Here is a 19,027-nt window from a genome sequence, read left to right as displayed (position 1 = left end):
TTTCTTGCTTAATTACTCAGGCTAGACTTCCAATGCTATGTTGAATAAAAGTGATGAGAGTGGACATCATTGTCTTTTTCATAATATTAGAGGAAAACTTTCAGCTTTTTACCATTGAGTATTATGTTACCTCTAGGCTTGTCACATATGGCCTTTATTCTGTTGAAGTAACTCTCTATACCCTCTTTGTTGAGAGTTTTTATCATAAATGAATATGAAATATTGTCAAATGTTTTTCTGCATCTATTGAAATAATTACATGATTTTTATCCTTCATTTTGTTAATGTGGTTAACACATTTACTGATTTATAGAATGGTGAATGATCCTTTCATCCCTCGACTAAGCTTTACTTGATCTTGGTGTATAATCCTTTTAATGTATTGGAGAATTTGGGTTGCTGATATTTTGCTGATGATTTTTGCAACATTCATCAGAGCTACTGGCCTGTAATTTCTGTGTGTGTGGTTGTGTGTCATCTATGTTTGATTTTGATAACAGGATAATTATAGCTTCATAAAATGTATCTGAAAGACTTGCCATCCACCTAATGTCCCCCTCCCCTATCCTGTTCTACTTTTTGGAAGACACTGAAAAGTGTTGGTATTAATTCTTTGAATGTTTCATAGAATTAACCTCAGAAGCTGTCTGGTCCTGGAATTTTGTTAATTGGGAGAGGTGATTTTTGGGTTTTTGTTTTGTTTTGTTTTGTTTTAAGATTTTATTTATTTCTTTGAAGAGAGAGAGTGAGAGAGAGCATGAGAGGGGAGAAGGTCAGAAGAAGAAGCAGACTCCCCATGGAGCTCGGAGCCCAGTGTGGGACTCCAGGATCATGACCTGAGCCAAAGGCAGTCACTTAACCGACTGAGTGTCCCAGACGCCCAACTGGGGGGTTTTTGATTACTGATTCAATCTCCCTGCTAGTAATTGCTCTGTTCAGGTTTTCTATTTCATCATGATTCAGTCTTGGTAGGTAGTACATTTTCTAGAAATTTATCCATTTCTTCTAGGTCATCCAGTTCATTGGCATATAAATGTTTATAGTAATCTCATGATCCTTTGCACTTTTGTTAAGTAAATTGTAACATCTCCCCTCTTATTTCTGATTTTATTTAAGTGCTCTACTTTTCTTGGTGGGTCTAGCTAAAGGTTTGTCAATTTTGTTTATCCTTTCAAAGAAATAGCTCTTAGTTTTGTTGATATTTTCTATTGTCTTTTTAGAATTCATTTCATTTATTTCTACTTTCTTCTTTATTTTCCTCCTTTCAACTTCGGGCTTTGTTCTTTTTTAGTTCTATGAGGTGCAAAGTTTGGTGGTTTGAGAATTTTTTTATTTCTTTAAGTAGGCATTTAACATTATGAACTTCCCTCTTAAAACTGCTTTAGTTATATCACATAAATTTTGGTATATTACATTTCTATTTTTGTTTGTCTCAAGATATTTTCTGATTTTGATTTGATTTCTTCTTTGACCCACTGGTTGTTTGTAACATTTTGTTTAATATCTATATATTTGTAAACTTTCTAGTTTTCTTCATGTTATTAATTTCTAGTTTCATACCATTGTGGCTGGAAAAGAAGCTTAGTATGATTTCAGTCCTTTTAAATTTATTGAGATTTATTTTGTGGCTAACATATGATCTATCTTGGAAAATGTTCCATGCATACTTGGGAGGATGTATATTCTGTTGCTCTGGGATGGAATGGTCTATAAATATACGTTAAGTCTATCTGGTCTAACATATCATATAAGGCTGATGTTTCCTTATCCGTTTTCTGTTTGGATGATCTATCCATTGGTAGTAGAATATTGAAGTCCCCTACAAATATCATATTGTTGGGCATTTCTCCCTTTAAGGTCTGTTAGTATCATGTGTGTGTGTGTGTGTGTGTGTGTGTGTGTGTGTGTGTGTACTTAGGTGGTCCTACATTAGGTGCATAAATATTTACAAATGTTATATCCTTTGTTGGGTTGACACCTTTATTGTTATGTAACGTCCTTCTTTGTCTATTAAACAGTCTTTGTTTTAAAGTCTATTTTGTCTGACATAAATATAGCTACTCCAGCTTTATTTTGGTTTCATTCACATAGAGTATCTTTTTCTACCCATTCATTTTCAGTCTGTGCATATCCTTACACCTAAAGTGTGTTTTTTCTAGGTAGCATCTAGATGGGTCTTATTTTTTTATTCACTCATCCACTATATGTCTGCTGGCTGGAGAATTTAGTCCATTTACATTTAAAGTAGTTATTGATAGGTATGTGCTTACACATAATTTTTTTTCATTGTTTTCTGGCTGTTTTTGTAGTTCCTCTGTTCCTTTCTTCTTGTTTTGCTCTCTTCCATTGTGGTTTGATCATTTGTATTCTTTATACTTTCTCTTTTGTGTATTTTCTACAGGTTTTCACTCTGTGGTTACCATGAGGCTTATATATAGCATATTGTATCTCTAATAATCTATTTTAAGTTGATAATAACTTAAGTTTGATCCCATTCTATGGTTTAACATTTTCACTCTCCCCCATCCTATTTTTTATGTTTATGTTGTCACATTTACATCTTTTGCCTTGTGCTTTTCTTAACAAATTATTACAGTCACGTTATTTTTACTATTTTTGTCTTTTAACTCTCATACTAGCTTTATAAGTAATTGATCCACCATCTTTACTATTTGTTTTTTACTTTTCCAGTGAGATTTGCTCTTTCATTTGTGTTCTTGCTACTTATCAGTATCCTTTCCTATAAGATTATGTCTTATAAGATCAGTTTAGTGATGACAGTTTTTGTTTGTCTGGAAAACTCTGTCTTGCAATTCTGAATGTTATCTTTGCCAGGTAAAACACTGTTGGTTGGAAGTTTTTTTCTTTCAGCACTTAGAATATACAGTAGCACTCCCTTCTGGCCTGCAAAGTTTTCACACACACAAAAAAAATTTAAAAATGCTGATCATCTTATGGGAGTTCTCTTGTATGTAAGAAATTGTTTTCCTGTTGCTGCTTTTAAGTTTCTCTCCTTGTCTTTAACTTTTGACATTTGGTTTATAATGTGTCTTGGTGTGTGTCTCTTTAGATTCATCTTATTTGGTTGGAACTCTATGGGATTCCTGAATCTGGATGTCTGTTTCCTTCCCCAAGTTAGACAGTTTCAACTATAATTTTTTCAAATAAGATTTCTTTCCCTCTCTCCTTTCTCCTTCTGGGAGTCCTGTAATGCAAGTGTTAGTCTGTTTTATGCTGTCACATAACTCCCTTAATTTATCTTCATTTTTTTTTCTTTTTGCTGCTCTGATAAGTTCCACTTCCCTGTCTTTAAATTCACTAATTCTTTCTTTTGCTTCATCTAAAACCCTGCTAGTGCATTTTTTTCAGTTCAGTCATTGTGCACTTCAGCTCTGTGACTTCTGTTTGGTACTTTCTTGTGTCTTCCAACTCTTTGTTGAAGTTCTCACCATATTCATCCATTCTTCTCCCTAATTCTGTGATCATCTTTGTGACCATAGTTTAAAATCTTTATCAGATAAATTACTTACCTCCATTTCGTTAAGGTTTTTTTCTGAAGTTTTATCTTGTTCTTTCACTTCAAACATATTCCTCATTTCTTCATTGTGCTTAATGCTCTGTTGTAGTTTTAACAGAGTATATGAAACAATCCCCTCTCCCAGTCTTGAAGGAGTGAACTCATGTAGGAGATGAACCTTTTGTTCAGCCCTACCCCAGCTCTTGGTCATTTTTTTAAACCCTTATGTTTGTTTAAGTGGCTTAATATATTGTTAATAGTGCCTAGTAGCTGAGAATGTGCCAAGACCTGTCAGCATCCCAGAGGGGAGGGTCTTAGCACCTAGGTTCAGGCTGACTAGAAGCTATACCTACAAGGAGCAGCTTTAAAGTACTCAAATATATATGTCCTGAGAAGCCACAGCATAAGCCCTGCTGGCCACCAGAGAGAGGCAATCTAGAGGTGTTCCCTGGGTAACAATCACAAATACTGGGGCTCCAGTGTATAAGCTTCTCTGAAGAGCTAGAACAAAGCAGAGGGAGAGTACCAAGATGGCATCCATAGCCTACACTCCTTGAAAGTAGCTCCAGTAAATGTGTGCCAAATCTGAAGCTTTCCTCTCAGTCTGAAGCCCCAGGACAAGCAAAGTAATCTCCTTCACAGAAAGATTGGAAGGTGTGCCTCAATCCCCTATCTGTGCAGTGCTGTAGAAGTGGTAGCCTGCCAAGAACTGTCTTGCCATGTCTTTTGGGGCCCAGGAACACAAGCCTTTCTGGCAACCAGAGCTAGGTGATCAAGAAGCATTCCCTAGGTATTAGCAGCAAGAAGTAAACACCAGATGTATGTAAAGCTCTCCCAAGGAGACATTGGCACTCTGGAACATGGCAGAGAGTGAGCATGAAGATATCACTCACCCTCTGAGGTCTCTGGAAAGAACTGTAGTCAGTCCTTGTGTGTGTGTTTAATTAGAAATCTGTCCTTCAATATGATCTCCCTGATATGAGGGAGAGGAGATGCAACATGGGGGGTTAAGGGTGTAGGAGAAGAATAAATGAAACAAGATGGGATTGGGAGGGAGACAAACCATAAGTGACTCTTAATCTCACAAAACAGAGGGGGGTGGGAGGGGGGGGGGGGGTGGGGGGGGTGGGATTATGGACATTGGGGAGGGTATGTGCTATGGTGAGTGCTGTGAAGTGTGTAAACCTGGCGATTCACAGACCTGTACCCCTGGGGATAAAAAGATATTATATGTTTAAAAAAAAAATAAAACTTAAATTAAAAAAAAAAAAAAAAAAAGAAAAGAAATCTGTCCTTCAGGTCACAGTCATTACCTAATACCTAATTATGGCATTACCTAATATGCCTCCCTCACAGAAAGAGTCATCTCCCAGGTCTGTTGCTTCTTGCTGTATCCTGGAAGGGTGCTAGATGTTTAAGAACTCTCTCTTAATTGGTTATGGTCCTATAGGACCCATGAGCATAAGCCCCGCTGGACACCAGAGCCAACTGATATAGAGGAAACAGTCATAAAACTCAACATACCGGACAGGGGTATGAGCTCCTTTCTGGGTAACACCAATCATTACAGTCCCATGTGACCAGGAACACAAGCTCCCCTGACCTCCAGAGTCAGGCAACCAGGGACATCCCCTGGACAACACAAGCTCTCTTGTAAGGCTATCTTCCAGAGGATACTGGTGTTTTAGAGTGTGGTAAAAGAGCAATTAAAAAATGGTACACACCAACCAGTCTCTATCTCTGGAGAATACTCCTGCAGATCCCAGATGTTTGTGTTAAATCAGAGGGCTGCCTATCAGGCCAAGGTTTTAATATAAACAGGTGAGCCTCATCTACTTTAGCTCTAGGTGGGATTTGTTATCTCTGAGCTGGGCCTGGGCTGGGTGAGTCTGAGCACATGGGGTCCTTTAAGATCTATGTTCCAGATTGCCATTTAGTGGATCTTGGCACATCTGCCCCATTGATGTTCAAAATTAGATGTTTTAGGGTAAAATAGATGAAGGGGATTAAGAGTATACTTACTGGGACACCTGGGTGGCTCAGTAGGTTGTGTCTGACTTCAGCTCAGGTCATGATCTCAGAGTCCTAGGATCAAGTCCCACATCTGGCTCCTTGCTCAGCAGCGAGCCTGCTTCTCCCTCTGCCTGCTGATCCCCTTACTTGTGCATGCTCTCTCTTTCTGACAAATAAATAAATAAAATATTAAAAAACAAAAAGTACACACTTATTGTGATGAGACTAATTAATATATAGAATGACTGAATTGCTATATTGTGCACCTGAAACTAATACAACACTATACGTTAACTATACTGGAATTAAAATAAAAATAAAATAAAATTAATATTTTGAGGATTCATCTCTCAAATGCTTTTCTTAAAAGTTGAGGTGCCCAATGTGAGGTTTAAATACTTTACTCCTCAGGGAGAAGCTCCAGGTTTTGAGTTCCCTCCAGTTGTGGGTGAGTGTGGTAGAGGTGGGGTTTATGACAAGATTGTGTGTCAACCTCTTCAACCGTCTTTGATGTAGTTTTCTTCTCATTTGTTCAAGGCATAGTTATCACTCAGTCTGCTTTAGGTTTTTTAAGAGAAAATTGTTCCATATGTAGCTTTAGACTCAATATGTCTGGAGGACATGAGTTCGGAAACCAGAACCTGAAGTTGTTTTTTATAGACATAATCAAGGAAGGCCTCAGTGTAAAGGTCACATTTAAGCAAAGACCTAAAGGAAACAAAGGAGGGAGCTCTGAATATTTCCAGGGAAGAGTGTTTCAAGAAGAGGGAATAGCAAGGACAAATGCCCTGATCAGGGGTATACGCTTGGTGTGTTTGAAGAATAGCAAGAAAGCCAGAGAAATTAGAGTTTCATAAGCAAGGGGAAGAATGGTAGAAGCTGAAGCCAGAGAGGTCCAAGCAGATCCTTATAAACCATCACCAGGACTTTGGCTTTCACCCTAACAGACAAGGGGATTCTGTGGGAGTGTTGAGTAGAAGAGTAATTGGATCTGACTCATGCTTTAAAAAAATCACTCTGGCTGCTCTGTTTAGATTAGACTTTAAAGATCCAAGGACAGATGCTTGTATTAACTCACGAAGTATCATGAGTTATGAGATTTGTGCTAGTTTCCATTTTGCGCATGACAAAACTGAGAAAAGACAGATTGTAAATGGCAAAACCAGGGTAATAGCCCAGGTAACCTGGCTCCAAAGGTCATGTGTTTAATTTCTCCACTCTACCACTTCTCAAGATAGACATCAAAGGCTGAGGCGAGGAAAATTTATGCAAATGTCATTGGAAGGAGACCACTAGGGGTAGTCCTAATTGGGACGTTTTGCTTCATTCCACTCCCATTATCTCATGGACTGTATTGCACTTTGTAGACAGTGAGTCAGAAAGACATGCCTGGGTCAAATTTTTTTTTTAAGTCTATTACAAGTCAGGAATATAGGAGTTATTGGCAGAACCTAGTAATAACTTTGTAGCATGTATCTAACCTGTCAATTACAAGAGTGGAAGGGGACCTTGTCCATTTCCTTGCCTGCACCTGTCCAAAGTTAAGCGAAACATGGAAAGGACGAAGATTCCTTTTCAATGACCACTCTGTCAATATTACTCATAAGGGATTCTCACCCTTCATTCCCAGATAACTCAGATTTCGCCAATTATTTAAAACTTATAAAGAAATTTTTCACAAAATTTGTATTATAATCCTGTCAAATCTCCTCTATAATTCTTTTAAAGGTTAGACACCTATCAAAATTTTGAAAAGAAAGTTATCATCATTAAATCTTTTTACCACCACCCTTTCACACAAGGAAGCATAATTAAATTAGCTCCTTCTGTGATATCCCAGAGTTTTAGATCTCTCAAAATTAGAATTCATAATATTATTAAAAGCCATCTTTTTTACATAAATAATTATGCAAAATGTTTATCTAAATCATTAGGTTAAAATGTGGTTACTTATACATAAATAATTATGTAATAAAGTTTATACTTCAAGCATGGTGTTTTCTTCTCATTCATTTTTAAAGATTGCCAAGTCAATTAAGTAAATCCCACCACACAACCAAAACCCAATTTAGCTCAATGAGAATCTGCTGAGTGCCTTAACACTTTGAAGGAGACACTAAAGAAGTACTACATGGAGGGTTTTCCTAAACTCAAGGAATTTACAACCTGATCACAGAGCAAGTGTATATATCTTATATCAAAAATGAGGAGGGGTACCTGGGTAACTCCATTGGTTAAGCATCTGACTCTTGGTTTTGGCTCAGGTTGTGATCAAAGGGTTGTAAGATAGAGCCCCACATAGGGCACCATGCTCAGTGAGATGTCTGCTTAAGATTCTCTCTCCTGGGCGCCTGGGTGGCTCAGTGGGTTAGGCCACTGCCTTCGGCTCAGGTCATGATCTCAGGGTCCTGGGATCGAGTCCCGTGTTGGGCTCTCTGCTCAGCAGGGAGCCTGCTTCCCTCTCTCTCTCTCTCTCTCTCTCTGCCTGCCTCTCTGTCTACTTGTGATCTCTCTCTGTCAAAAAAAAAAAAAAAATCTTAAAAAAAAAAAAAAAAGATTCTCTCCCCTGCTCCCCTTTCCCCCAACTTGCAAAAGCCCCCATGCGCTAAAAAAAAAAAAAAAAAAAAGGGAAAAAAATGCCAAGATAGTAGTTAATAACAGTCTTGAATATGCAGTTCAGCTGACCCTGTTCCTCAGAGCAGTCCTGGACTCAGCTTCCAGGCAGCTCAGTGCTGCCTCTGCATTCACTCCCTCCTGCCAGCAAGATACTTCCATTCTCTCTCCGAGCCCTACACACTATGAACAATCTGTTTCATGTTATATTATTACACTTCTGCACTACCCTTCTGAATCTTGAAAATTACCTACATACATCCTAGGAATGTGAAAAGACTTTCCTCCTCTCACCTTCAGAGCACCCCTCCACTGATAGAAGTTTTGATAGATTTGAGAGAAGAAAGAGGCACCAGTACTTTTGAACATGGATACCAAGAACAGGTATCCACCACAGTCTGAGTCCAGGTACAGTGGAGGCAGCTTAGGACAGCAAGAAGGTAGGTGCTAGTTGTTGGGAGTTTGGGAAAGAAGATATTAAAAGGTAAAAGAGTTACCCAGCAAGGCATGTAGGTGGGTATTCTTTCAGATTTGACAGGTAGGACCCTCTACCTAGGAAACAGATAGCAACTTAATATGTTATTCTGCTCCTGGTCCCCACAAAACAAGCTAATGTTAGAGTCATTTGATTCCTAAACCTGGTTTCCCATTACAATCCTCAGGTAGTTCTAATGTACTGACTCACTGTGAGAGTTTATTTATTCATTTAACAAATGTATGGATCTCTATTATGAATTAAGTATGCCTCTGCGAACCAGACTGGTGCCTAACCTCCATCACTTCTATAGGCAGTCAATGTTCTGAGTTCCCGACCACTGATTTCCCAACAACCATTGGGAAGTCTTCTCAGATGTAAATAGAGGGTTTCTTATATTCTTTCTCTATTAGAATTTGCATGCTGTCTTCTCCTTAATTTAAGGAATCATGAAAGTCCAAAAGAAGGGTACATACCACTTGATCTTATTTATTTCTCTCCCTTTGTATTTGAATTATTTGAATGATGGGAAAAGCTCATGTGACATCATTTTTTAAAGATCCCAAAACAGAGATCTATCACAGTAGGGATTGAGAAAACTACAATACAAGGTAGATCATTTGATTTCCATAGTAGTCTGCCCATAAAGAATATGGTTTATGTTTTAAAAATCGGAAGAAGTTATAAGTTCACTTTTCTTTAAAAAGCAGGATTTCATTTTGATTTGCAGGTGAATAAACCCCTGCCCCCAGGTATAATCTTTTTGGGGGCATAATAAACAAAGTAAAAGAGGAATAATTTTTTATTTATTCAATTCACCCAATTTTAACATCTTTCCAGCATAGAGCAAACATCATGATAAATAATAATACCTATTTTTAAATGTCAGTATATTTTTTCATAGCTTACAATATTTTTTTATCTCTTTCTATAAACATGTTAGGCATTTTAGGAAAAAGTCCAAATTGTATGGCTCTTGATCATAACTATAGTGAACTGGGTGACAGGTAAGTAAATTACTGTTAGGTCAGGAAAAAATGTAGGCCGTGTACATACTTCAGCAGAGCAAAGGGCAACCTAGTCTTGTCCTCTCTACAACCCCCCAAAAAACCACACACATTTGTGTTTGCAGTTGCCCTCATTAGTACTGGAAAAACAGTAACAGTGCGAACTCTTAACAGAAACATCAGAAAAGATGTTAATCTCCAAGTTCAGGTCTTCTATTTTCCTAACATAATCTTATTTGAAAGAGCAAGGAAATTTTTCTCAATGAAAACCAGCTTTGTTTCCAGAGTGGTTTTCTTCTCTTCTTTTTTTTCTCCTTAGTTAGAACCCAGCTAAGCAGAGTGGAAAGTTCAGAGCCTTTTTCTAAAACACAGTGTACTCAACCATACTTGATATGGTCATTCTCCCAAGGAAAAATGGAGAAAAATTGCTGAACTCCGGACAGTATTCCAGAGTGAGAATTCCAAAACTCTAAACACATTTTCAGACTGATGGCCTTGTGTTCTTACAAGATGACCCTTCTGTTTGATCATTATGAACAGTTCTGACTCCTTGACTTGGTTTGGACAGTTAAGTTTGGAATCAGCCAGCTGCCACGTCCATAGAAAACAAGTTACATCAATTCAGTCACCTAAATGTGCATATTTTCATGTCATTTTTAAATTATTAACTCAGACCTTGGACATTTATACCTCTGCACTGGTAGATTTAATAGCTACTTAAGAAAGGTATATAAATGTGGCTGTTCACTAGTAATAACTAGGTTTACTTGGTATCACTGCAAAGGGGACATTCTCATATAAAGTGCCAAGAAAGAGAGCTAAATTTATGTAAGGGAGTTCCCAGGATCCTCATCAATCTCACTGAATGACCAACACCTTGGATTGACTTACATAATATGTGTTTTTTAAATGTTTTGCCTTCTCTGTTCCTTGGGGCAGCTTTTAATGAAGCAGACAATGCAGTAAGATCGAATAGGTTAAAGAGAAAGGAAGAAGAGGAGTCAAAGAGGAACTAGGGGTAGAAAAGTAAAAGGGAGTGTGGAGAAAGAAGGTACACTAAATGCACCTCATGACAGGCTGTATAGCTGTGAGGGGCAGGTCATGCATCAGGCCTGGATCTTCCCAGCAGACCATGTGCAAAGGGAAACACGATCAGTTATAAAAATTCACACACACACACACACACACACACACACACACAACTAACTCCCTGCTCATACCATTGCTGATACCAAGAAGTAGAGCTGTGCTGGTGTGAGGAGAGGATTACAGCACACCAGTCTGGGCCAAATAACCAGACCCTCAAGCCCTGAGATGACATCAGGTGCCAGTTCAATTTCACATCCCACAGAAGAGGGCCTTCCTCTTCGTAATTCTGGTGAAACCCAAACTCCTCAAAACCTCAGCGAGCTGAACATTATCCTCCTTCTTCATCCTGTAGCAACCCATCATTTCTTAGAAAGAGCAGGTGCATAGCTCCCTCCCAGAGAAGCCTTGTGGGCAGCTTCAGGAAGAGGTCACTGCGCTGTCTCTTGATTTCATTTTGTTTTGGTCCTGATGCACTAGACAGGGGTGTAGGAAAGTCACTCTGATCCACATGATGGGGCCCAAGTCCTGCTTAACATGGGGCATTATTTCAAGAGAGAAATTTGAAGAAAGTGCCAACAAGTAAGGAAAATATAAAATAAAGAAAAACAAATAAATAACTAAATTAAATGACTGCTAGTCTACATCAATGTACATATGTTTAACAAAATTATAGTAAGCACCTATTAAGCACTTCTTTGTGCGCATACTGCTCTAAGAACTTTGCATCCATTCATTTAATCCTCCCGACAGCCCTGTGAGGTGGATACTATTACATGTTTTGCAGATCCATAGCTGAGGCACAGAGGAGTTAGGCTTTCTCCACAACTCACACTGTTAGTAAGAAATGCAGTCAGGTTTAGAACCCTAAGGGTCTACACCAGAGCAGAGCTTTCCCATCTGTGAACTCCAACATCCACTTCTCCTCACCCTTCAGCCTCTGATACACATTCCTGAGGCTACCACTTCATACCTCATTTCTTCTTGGGTTAGCCTGATTTCCCTAACATTGAAAAAAAAAAAAAAAGAAAGGAGGGGTGCCTGGGTGGCTCAAGTGGCTAAGCCTCCTACTCTGAATTTCAGCTCAGGACATGATCTCAGGGTTAAAAGATGGAGCCCCTCATGGGGCTCCGCACTCAGTGGGGAGTCTGCTTAAAAGTCTCTTCTCTGCACCCCCTCCCAGCCACATGCACACACACACACACACACACACACACACACACACACACACACACGGGTGTGCTCTCTGTCTAAAAAAAAAATTAAAAAGAAGAAGAAATATTAAGAGAAAACCTCGGAGTGTTATTTGTGCTGCCCATACATCATCCCCAGCATTCTTCTCAAAGACACAGCTGCTGGTGATATGTAATGAGCAGGCAACTGAGGAAGGACTGAGCAAGTTCTGTTCTAGAACTGGAAACTGGAAAGAATGCCAGAGACCTCAAGACAGTCTGTGGTCAGGGACGTAACTCGGATGAGAGTGGCTATCCCTAATTCTTCATTTCTCCTTCGCTGCTGGGTCTCCATTCCTCTTTGCCTCACATGATATAACTCAGAGATTCACTTCTCTCTCTTGGTCCAATGACCTGCCTTGCCAGAAACTCACCAGCTTGAATTCTTCTGATGGCAAAACCTTCCTCCTGAGGTAGAGCCCACTTCTTCCACCCATCTTTGATCTCTGCAGAATTTTTCTTTTTTGGAAAAACCATACGGGCAAACACAGCAAACTCCTCCACATACTTGAGATTCTACAGCAGCTGTTTTGGAACCCCACTGAATTTTACATGTGTCAGTAGAGCTCTGCTGGAGAGAGCCCCCAGAGCCCTGTTGACACCTCACGGCAGAGTTTCACAAAATGTTCTAGGAAGAGATAATTTTCTAATTATACCACCAAATCCTTCTTATGAAGGCATTTTCCAACCACTTCATTTCCAGTGATGGGAATGTCTGAGGGTGAAATCAGACCCGGGGTGCATACTTTCCTTTCTCTCTGTCATTTTTTGGTGTGTGCGTGTGTGTGTGTGTTTCCATTTTGGTGTTAGGAAGTTTTGCCTGAAAAGCTAGGCCTTGCTTTCCAAGTGCTCACCTGAGAAGGCAACCCTACAAAATGTTCTTTTCCTCAAACATCTGGAAGCAATGGAACTAGGAGTCTTTCCCTAGACATACTGTGTTCAAGTCCCCCTAGGAAGGAAGTCCATCATTCTGTGTCCCTTTTGCCTCTCTGTAACTTATTTCTTCCTGCTCTTGCCTGACTGGACAGCTCTTCTCCAACCACCAGTTAGAAAGGCAACTCCTTCTCACCCTTTAGAACTTGGTTGAACTTCAATACTCAAGGCAGCCTTTCCTGAGCCACTCCAGCAGTGTTTTCAAAGTGTGGCCCATGGACCACTACATAAGAATGACCAGGGCCCAGAAAACCAAATTATAACAAATTCCTAGGCAATTCATATGCACAGGAAAGTTTAAGAATCTCTGCTCTATACTGAATTAATTCCCATGCTCTACCCTCCCCTAGTCCCTGTCTACTCCTTCCTCATACTGGTAATTGACTCGTTCAACATCCTCATTCTATATCAGACTATAAGCTCCATCAGGACAAGGGACATTACTGAATTTTAAGACTTTGGCACTTTCTAGTTTATAGTATATGTTCAATAAATATTTGTTGAGTTGAACTGAAGCAAATCAATTTCTTAGAACTGTTCTTTTAAGTAATCTGCAACAACGTAGATAGAACTAGAGGGTATTATGCTAACCAAAATAAGTCAATCAAAGAAAGATAATTATATATGATCTCGCTGATATGAGGAATTTGAGAAACAAGACAGAGGATCATAGGGGAAGGGAGGGGAAAATGAAACAAGATTAAACCAGAGAGGGAGACAAACCACAATAGACTTAGTCTCAGGAAACAATTTGAGGGTTACTGGGGGGGAGGGGAGTGGAAGGGATGGGATGGCTGGATAATGGACATTGGGGAGGGTATGCACTGTGGTGAATACTATGAATTGTGTAAGACTGATGAATCACAGACCTGTACCCATGAAACAAATAATACAGTATATATATTTTTTTAAAAGATTTTATTTATTTATTTGACAGGCAGAGATCACAAGCAGGCAGAGAGAGAGGGAGGAAGCAGGCTCCCTGCTGAGCAGAGAGCCCAATGCAGGGCTCGATCCCAGGACCTTGAGATCATGACCTGAGCTGAAGGCGGAGGCTTTAACCCACTGAGCCACCCAAGTGCCCCTACAGCATATGTTAATTTAAAAAGTATCAAAGAAAAATGTCATAGCCCAGAAACAGAATTCTGGGTCATATATTAAACCAGAGAAAGATGACCAAGGAATTCTGAAGCAAAGCACTGTCATCTATGAATCTGGGATAATTCCCAGACCTTGACAGGGACTCCCCAAATATTCTCTCTCCACACACCAACTCAAAAGGAAAGTAGCATCCATGGGGGAGGAGCAGGTGGTGACAGAAGGAAAACCACAGTACAAATAAAATAAACCAGCTCTGTTATGTTCATATATTCTCTAAGTACCAATAACAGGATTTAATACAGAAAAATAACAAAATTACAACAATTTTTTTTAATGCTAGTATCCACATAGATGTAAATGGTAAGTATTCACCCTTTCTGGTGGCTAAGTAATATTCCATGGTAGGTAGATATATAGATATAGATATAGATATAGATATAGATATAGATATAGATATACCACATCTTCTTTATCCATTCACCTGTCAATGGACATCTCGGCTCTTTCCACAGTTTGGCTATTGTGGACATTGCTGCTATAAACATTGGGATGCATGTGTCCTTCGGATCACTATGTTTGTATCTTTGGGACAAATATTATAGGAAAAAAACTGAGGGTTGCTAGAGGGGAGATCGGTGGGTGGTGAAATAATTGGGTGATGGACATTAAGGAGAGTACATGATGTGATGAGCACTGGGTGTTATTTTTTTTTTAAGGATTTATTTATTTGGGGCACCTGGATGGCTCAGGGGGTTAAGCCTCTGCCTTTGGCTCAGGTCATGATCCCAGCGTCCTGGGATTGAGCCCCACATCGGGCTCTCTGCTCAGCGGGGAGCTTGCTTCCCCCCTCTCTCTGCCTCTGCCTCTCTGCCTACTTGTGATCTCTGTCAAATAAATAAATAAAATCTTTAAAAAAAAGATTTATTTATTTATTTAAGACAGAGAGAGAGCAAGTAAGCACTGGTGGGGAAAGAGGGAGAAGCAGACTTCCCACTGAGCAGGGCGCCCAACATGGGACTCAATCCTGGGACTCTGGAATCATGATCTGAGCTGAAGGCAGACATTTAAATGATTGAGTCACCCAAGCACCCTGAACACTGGCTGTTATATGCAACTGATGAATTATTGAATGTTACATCTGAAACTAATAATGTGCTATATGTTGGTTAATTGAATTTAAATTTTAAAAAAAGAAAAAAAAACAATATTGCACTATATGCTAAGTAAAATTTAATTTCACTCTTTTCTATTTCTATTTTAAATAGAATAGATTCTTTTCTATTTCTATTTTAAGTAAAATTTTTAAAAATAAACTAAACTAAAATAAAATGCCAGTTATATCCTAATTAGAAGGACTTTGTTACTGGACACTGTTTCCAGTACCCCATAAATAAAATCCCCAAAACACAGAATGAACCAAAGTTGAAGAAACATAAGCATAGAGGAAGAGGTTTTCACTGACCTTCCAAGAGTTAAATCTACTTGGTAGCTATTGTCAGGAGGAACAATCAGTCTGCTGACTTTTTATAATAATGTTAATAATGTTAATGTTAATAATAATAATGTTAATAATAATGTTTGGGCTAGGCACCGGAATTATTATTATCATTATTACTACTACTCTTGTAATTATTCTTATTTTATAGGTGAGACAGTAGAGTTAGAGACTCTAAGTATCTGGCCCACAGTCACACAAATGGAAAGTGGTAAAGTTAATATCCTGGCTCTATGAGACGAGGGCCCATGCTGTCTGCACTGTGAAGGACTTGGGAAACTTCCACGGTTAAGTCATAATTTCTTGATGAACTGGGGAAATGTGAGGTAGAAAAAAAATACAATATTTTCTTCTATGATTTCTGGTCCCCTCCGGGGTCTCACCTATGGGAGATGACATTCACCATTTTGGAATTCTTTCTGGGTACTAAAAGGCAAAACTGTCCTCAAGTCAGAAATGGTGAAGTGTCCTGAGGAACTTTGGTTGCCCGGGCAATTTATTATGACAATTCTAAGACTCTTTTCTAGACTTTATTTTCCCCCAATGGCAAATCTTTGCAGTTGATGGGGCACTGATTAAGCACTGCCCTTTCACTTCTTTATCTCAAATATGAAATCACTTCCTTTTCTGGTTCAGGATTAAGAAGGCAATTTTAAAATCTTCTTTTTTGACTTGGAGAAACAACAATAACAAAAGTGAGAGGAACAAAGAAAGTGACTTGTGATAGCCATTCAGTAATTACAGAAAAATGGAATTAAATTTTAGTCTAAAAATGCAGAGAAAGTAAGCCACCTTAATAGAAACAAGTGTAGTCACCATATGATTAATTGTTTTGTTTTCAGCCCTCGAGAACCCTTTGTCTTGTCTTCTCAAAACCCTTTCCCCTTTCTTTCTTTTTTTCAAAACTCCTGGGATTTTTTTTGCACATCTGCAAAACCAATGTTAGTTCCAGGTTCCTATTCTGGTGATGAACCAATCTGGCTTCCAGTCTCAGAAAAGAAGCCAGTTCTGGCCAGACAAACAAATGGAGGTGACCTAATACCTGGGGGAAGTGGGAGGTGGGGCCTCTTACTGATAAACTGTAAAGGATTTCAGGCCCGTCTGGTCCTCAGACTACAGACAAACTGAACCACATCAGAGCTCAGAGGCCATTGATGGGGTCGTGGAAAAACAGGTGAATTTTACTTTCAAAGCAGAGGGAGAGAATATGGATAGAGAAAAATTCTAAGAATAAGCTAGGAGAATAGTTCTTTTTTTTTTCTTCAAGTCTTTATTTAAATTCCAGTTAGTTAACATACAGTGTATTGTTAGTTTCAGGTGTACAATATCTCCCTAATGATGATTTATGCCTTCAAACTAAGGCTGATTTAAAAAAAAAAAAAAAAACAGCATTTGATGCTATCAATAAATTGAAGTAATGTTCTTGGTTTGTGACTTCTCTTTCCACTAATAAAAATATTTGAGTCTGTCAGGGTTTTGTTGACCTCTATTAAATTCAGGTAAACTTGGAAGTGAACAAAACTGAAAATCTGTACTCTTTGGAAAGGGACAAAATTATACTTTGGAATAAGAGATTTTTAAAGGTCAGAAGAGAATGCTCTTAGGGCCATTGGGGCAGAAACCAAAAGGGGTTTATTCTCCTCACCAGTGAAGAAAAACTAAGCTATTTGTGACTATCAGAGTGGTACTTTCTTTGAGGAAAAAGTTTGCAAACAATTCTTGGAAAAGCTACCTCTCTAAGAAGATGGCATTTTTATGAATTGAGGGAAAAGGCATGAGCAACATATGGAGTACATTTCCCCTTATAACACTGATCTGTTTACAATTGAGGGAAAAACCTCTTGGCAAGGTGTACTGGCCAAGCCAATGGCAAAAGTCATTTCGGTTTATCCTGATTCCTTTCCATGGTCCACCTCCCAGCCTGCCGGACATCCGGGCCCTTGATTTACAAGCACTGAATTGAAAAACAAGCCGCTGAAGATGCCTAGAGAACCCCTCTTTCCCTTGGCCTGTGTTGTGTTTTTGCCCCATGTCTGCAGATGATGTAAGGGAAAAGATCTAAAGATTTTCCAGAAACAAAGTGAATTTCAAAGAGCATCAGAAGTGACTGGTTTTTGAAGCATTGCCTAGCCTAAGGAAGACCTCACAGAACTGGGAATCTGGTATGGGACATTTCCAAAGGCAGTGACTGCCCAGCGCAGTTTGCCCTGGTCTCTTCTGGTTTTGGCACTGAAGGTCTGGTGTCCCTGGGAACTTCTCAGTCCCAGACAAACTGGGACAGTCAGTCACCCCAGTAGGAAACTCTGGATGTCTTTGTGTCTCAGACGTTGAGAAAGAAAAGTCTTAGCAGTGCTCAGAACAACCTGTCTAACCTGAACAAGGGAGAAAATAGAAATAATAGAAATAAAAACTTTGAGAATAGCAGTTCACATTCATAGAGTCCTTGTTTTGTGTCAGGTCTCTGCTGGGTGCTTTGTAAACATTATTTCATTATTAAGTTAGTTCTGCTTACATCATTGAGAGTCATTTATTATTGTCCCCATGTTGCAGATAAGGAAAGTGAGGAACAGAAAAATTAAATTAACTTGCCCAAGTTCACACAACCAGTAAGGAGAGGGCCAGAATGAACATCATGAAGTACCCTGAACTTGACCAAGAGTGATCCCTCCCACCCAAATTCAAAGTCTCCTCATGCCCCATGTACAGCCTGTTTAAGCTTTAAGATGGAAATGGAACAGACATATTTCTTCTTTTTTAGCTATCCTAGGAACTTGCTAAATGCCAGATGCTCCCTAAAGGACAGAATCCATAAGTTTCCATGGAAGAAAGCTCTAAACTCTTACAGCAAGTTTACTTGAGTTCTGCATCAGTTAAGACCTTCAGTACCTTCTCTCTGAAACATTCTTTCGGTTGTTGATCCTGGGCACTGGGCAACCTCTTGAGAGCTAAGTACCCTGCCAGACGGCTGCCTGGGAGCCCTGTGTAATCCCTCTCTCAAGGAGCAGTGGTGTTGTTTGAGTAAAGTTGCCACCATAATCCCCTTGGTTTACCGTTTAAGAGTATTATGGGCTTTTGAAATAGATTTGTGGAGAAAATACAATTAAAAGAAATGTTAACAGTGTTGTATTCGAATACAGAATGTGTAGTTGCACAGGAGGAGACAGCTTGCCCCAGACTGGCCACCAGAGGATTTACTTAGGGAGAGAAGCTGTTTTACTTAATCTGGTTTCCTACATAAAAACAGAATGCCAGGAGCTTGTGGCTCCAATAGAAGGGAAGGAGAAAAGGCATTCTGGATGTTTCTCCAGGTTAACACTTAAAATTGGGCAAATGGAAAACACATCCAACTGGGAGTCTAACCATAGATATGTTTGAATGACAAATATAGACTTTCACATTTTAAATGAGAGCCCTTGACATCTCTCTCTCTCTCTCCCTCTCTACGTGTCTAAAAACACATGTATCAATGACTTGTGGGCCAGAGACCACCACCACGCAATTATGGTGTAATGCAAGTGGCTCTATTCTTTTTTGTATCCAGACCATCTGTTTTTG

The sequence above is a fragment of the Enhydra lutris genome, unplaced genomic scaffold (assembly GCF_002288905.1).
Source record: "Enhydra lutris kenyoni isolate GAN:26980312 unplaced genomic scaffold, ASM228890v2 scaffoldscaffold2, whole genome shotgun sequence".
In the NCBI taxonomy this organism is placed as follows: Eukaryota; Metazoa; Chordata; class Mammalia; order Carnivora; family Mustelidae; genus Enhydra; species Enhydra lutris.
The sequence above is the reverse complement of the archived record's forward strand: the minus strand, read 5'-3'. Positions refer to the sequence as shown.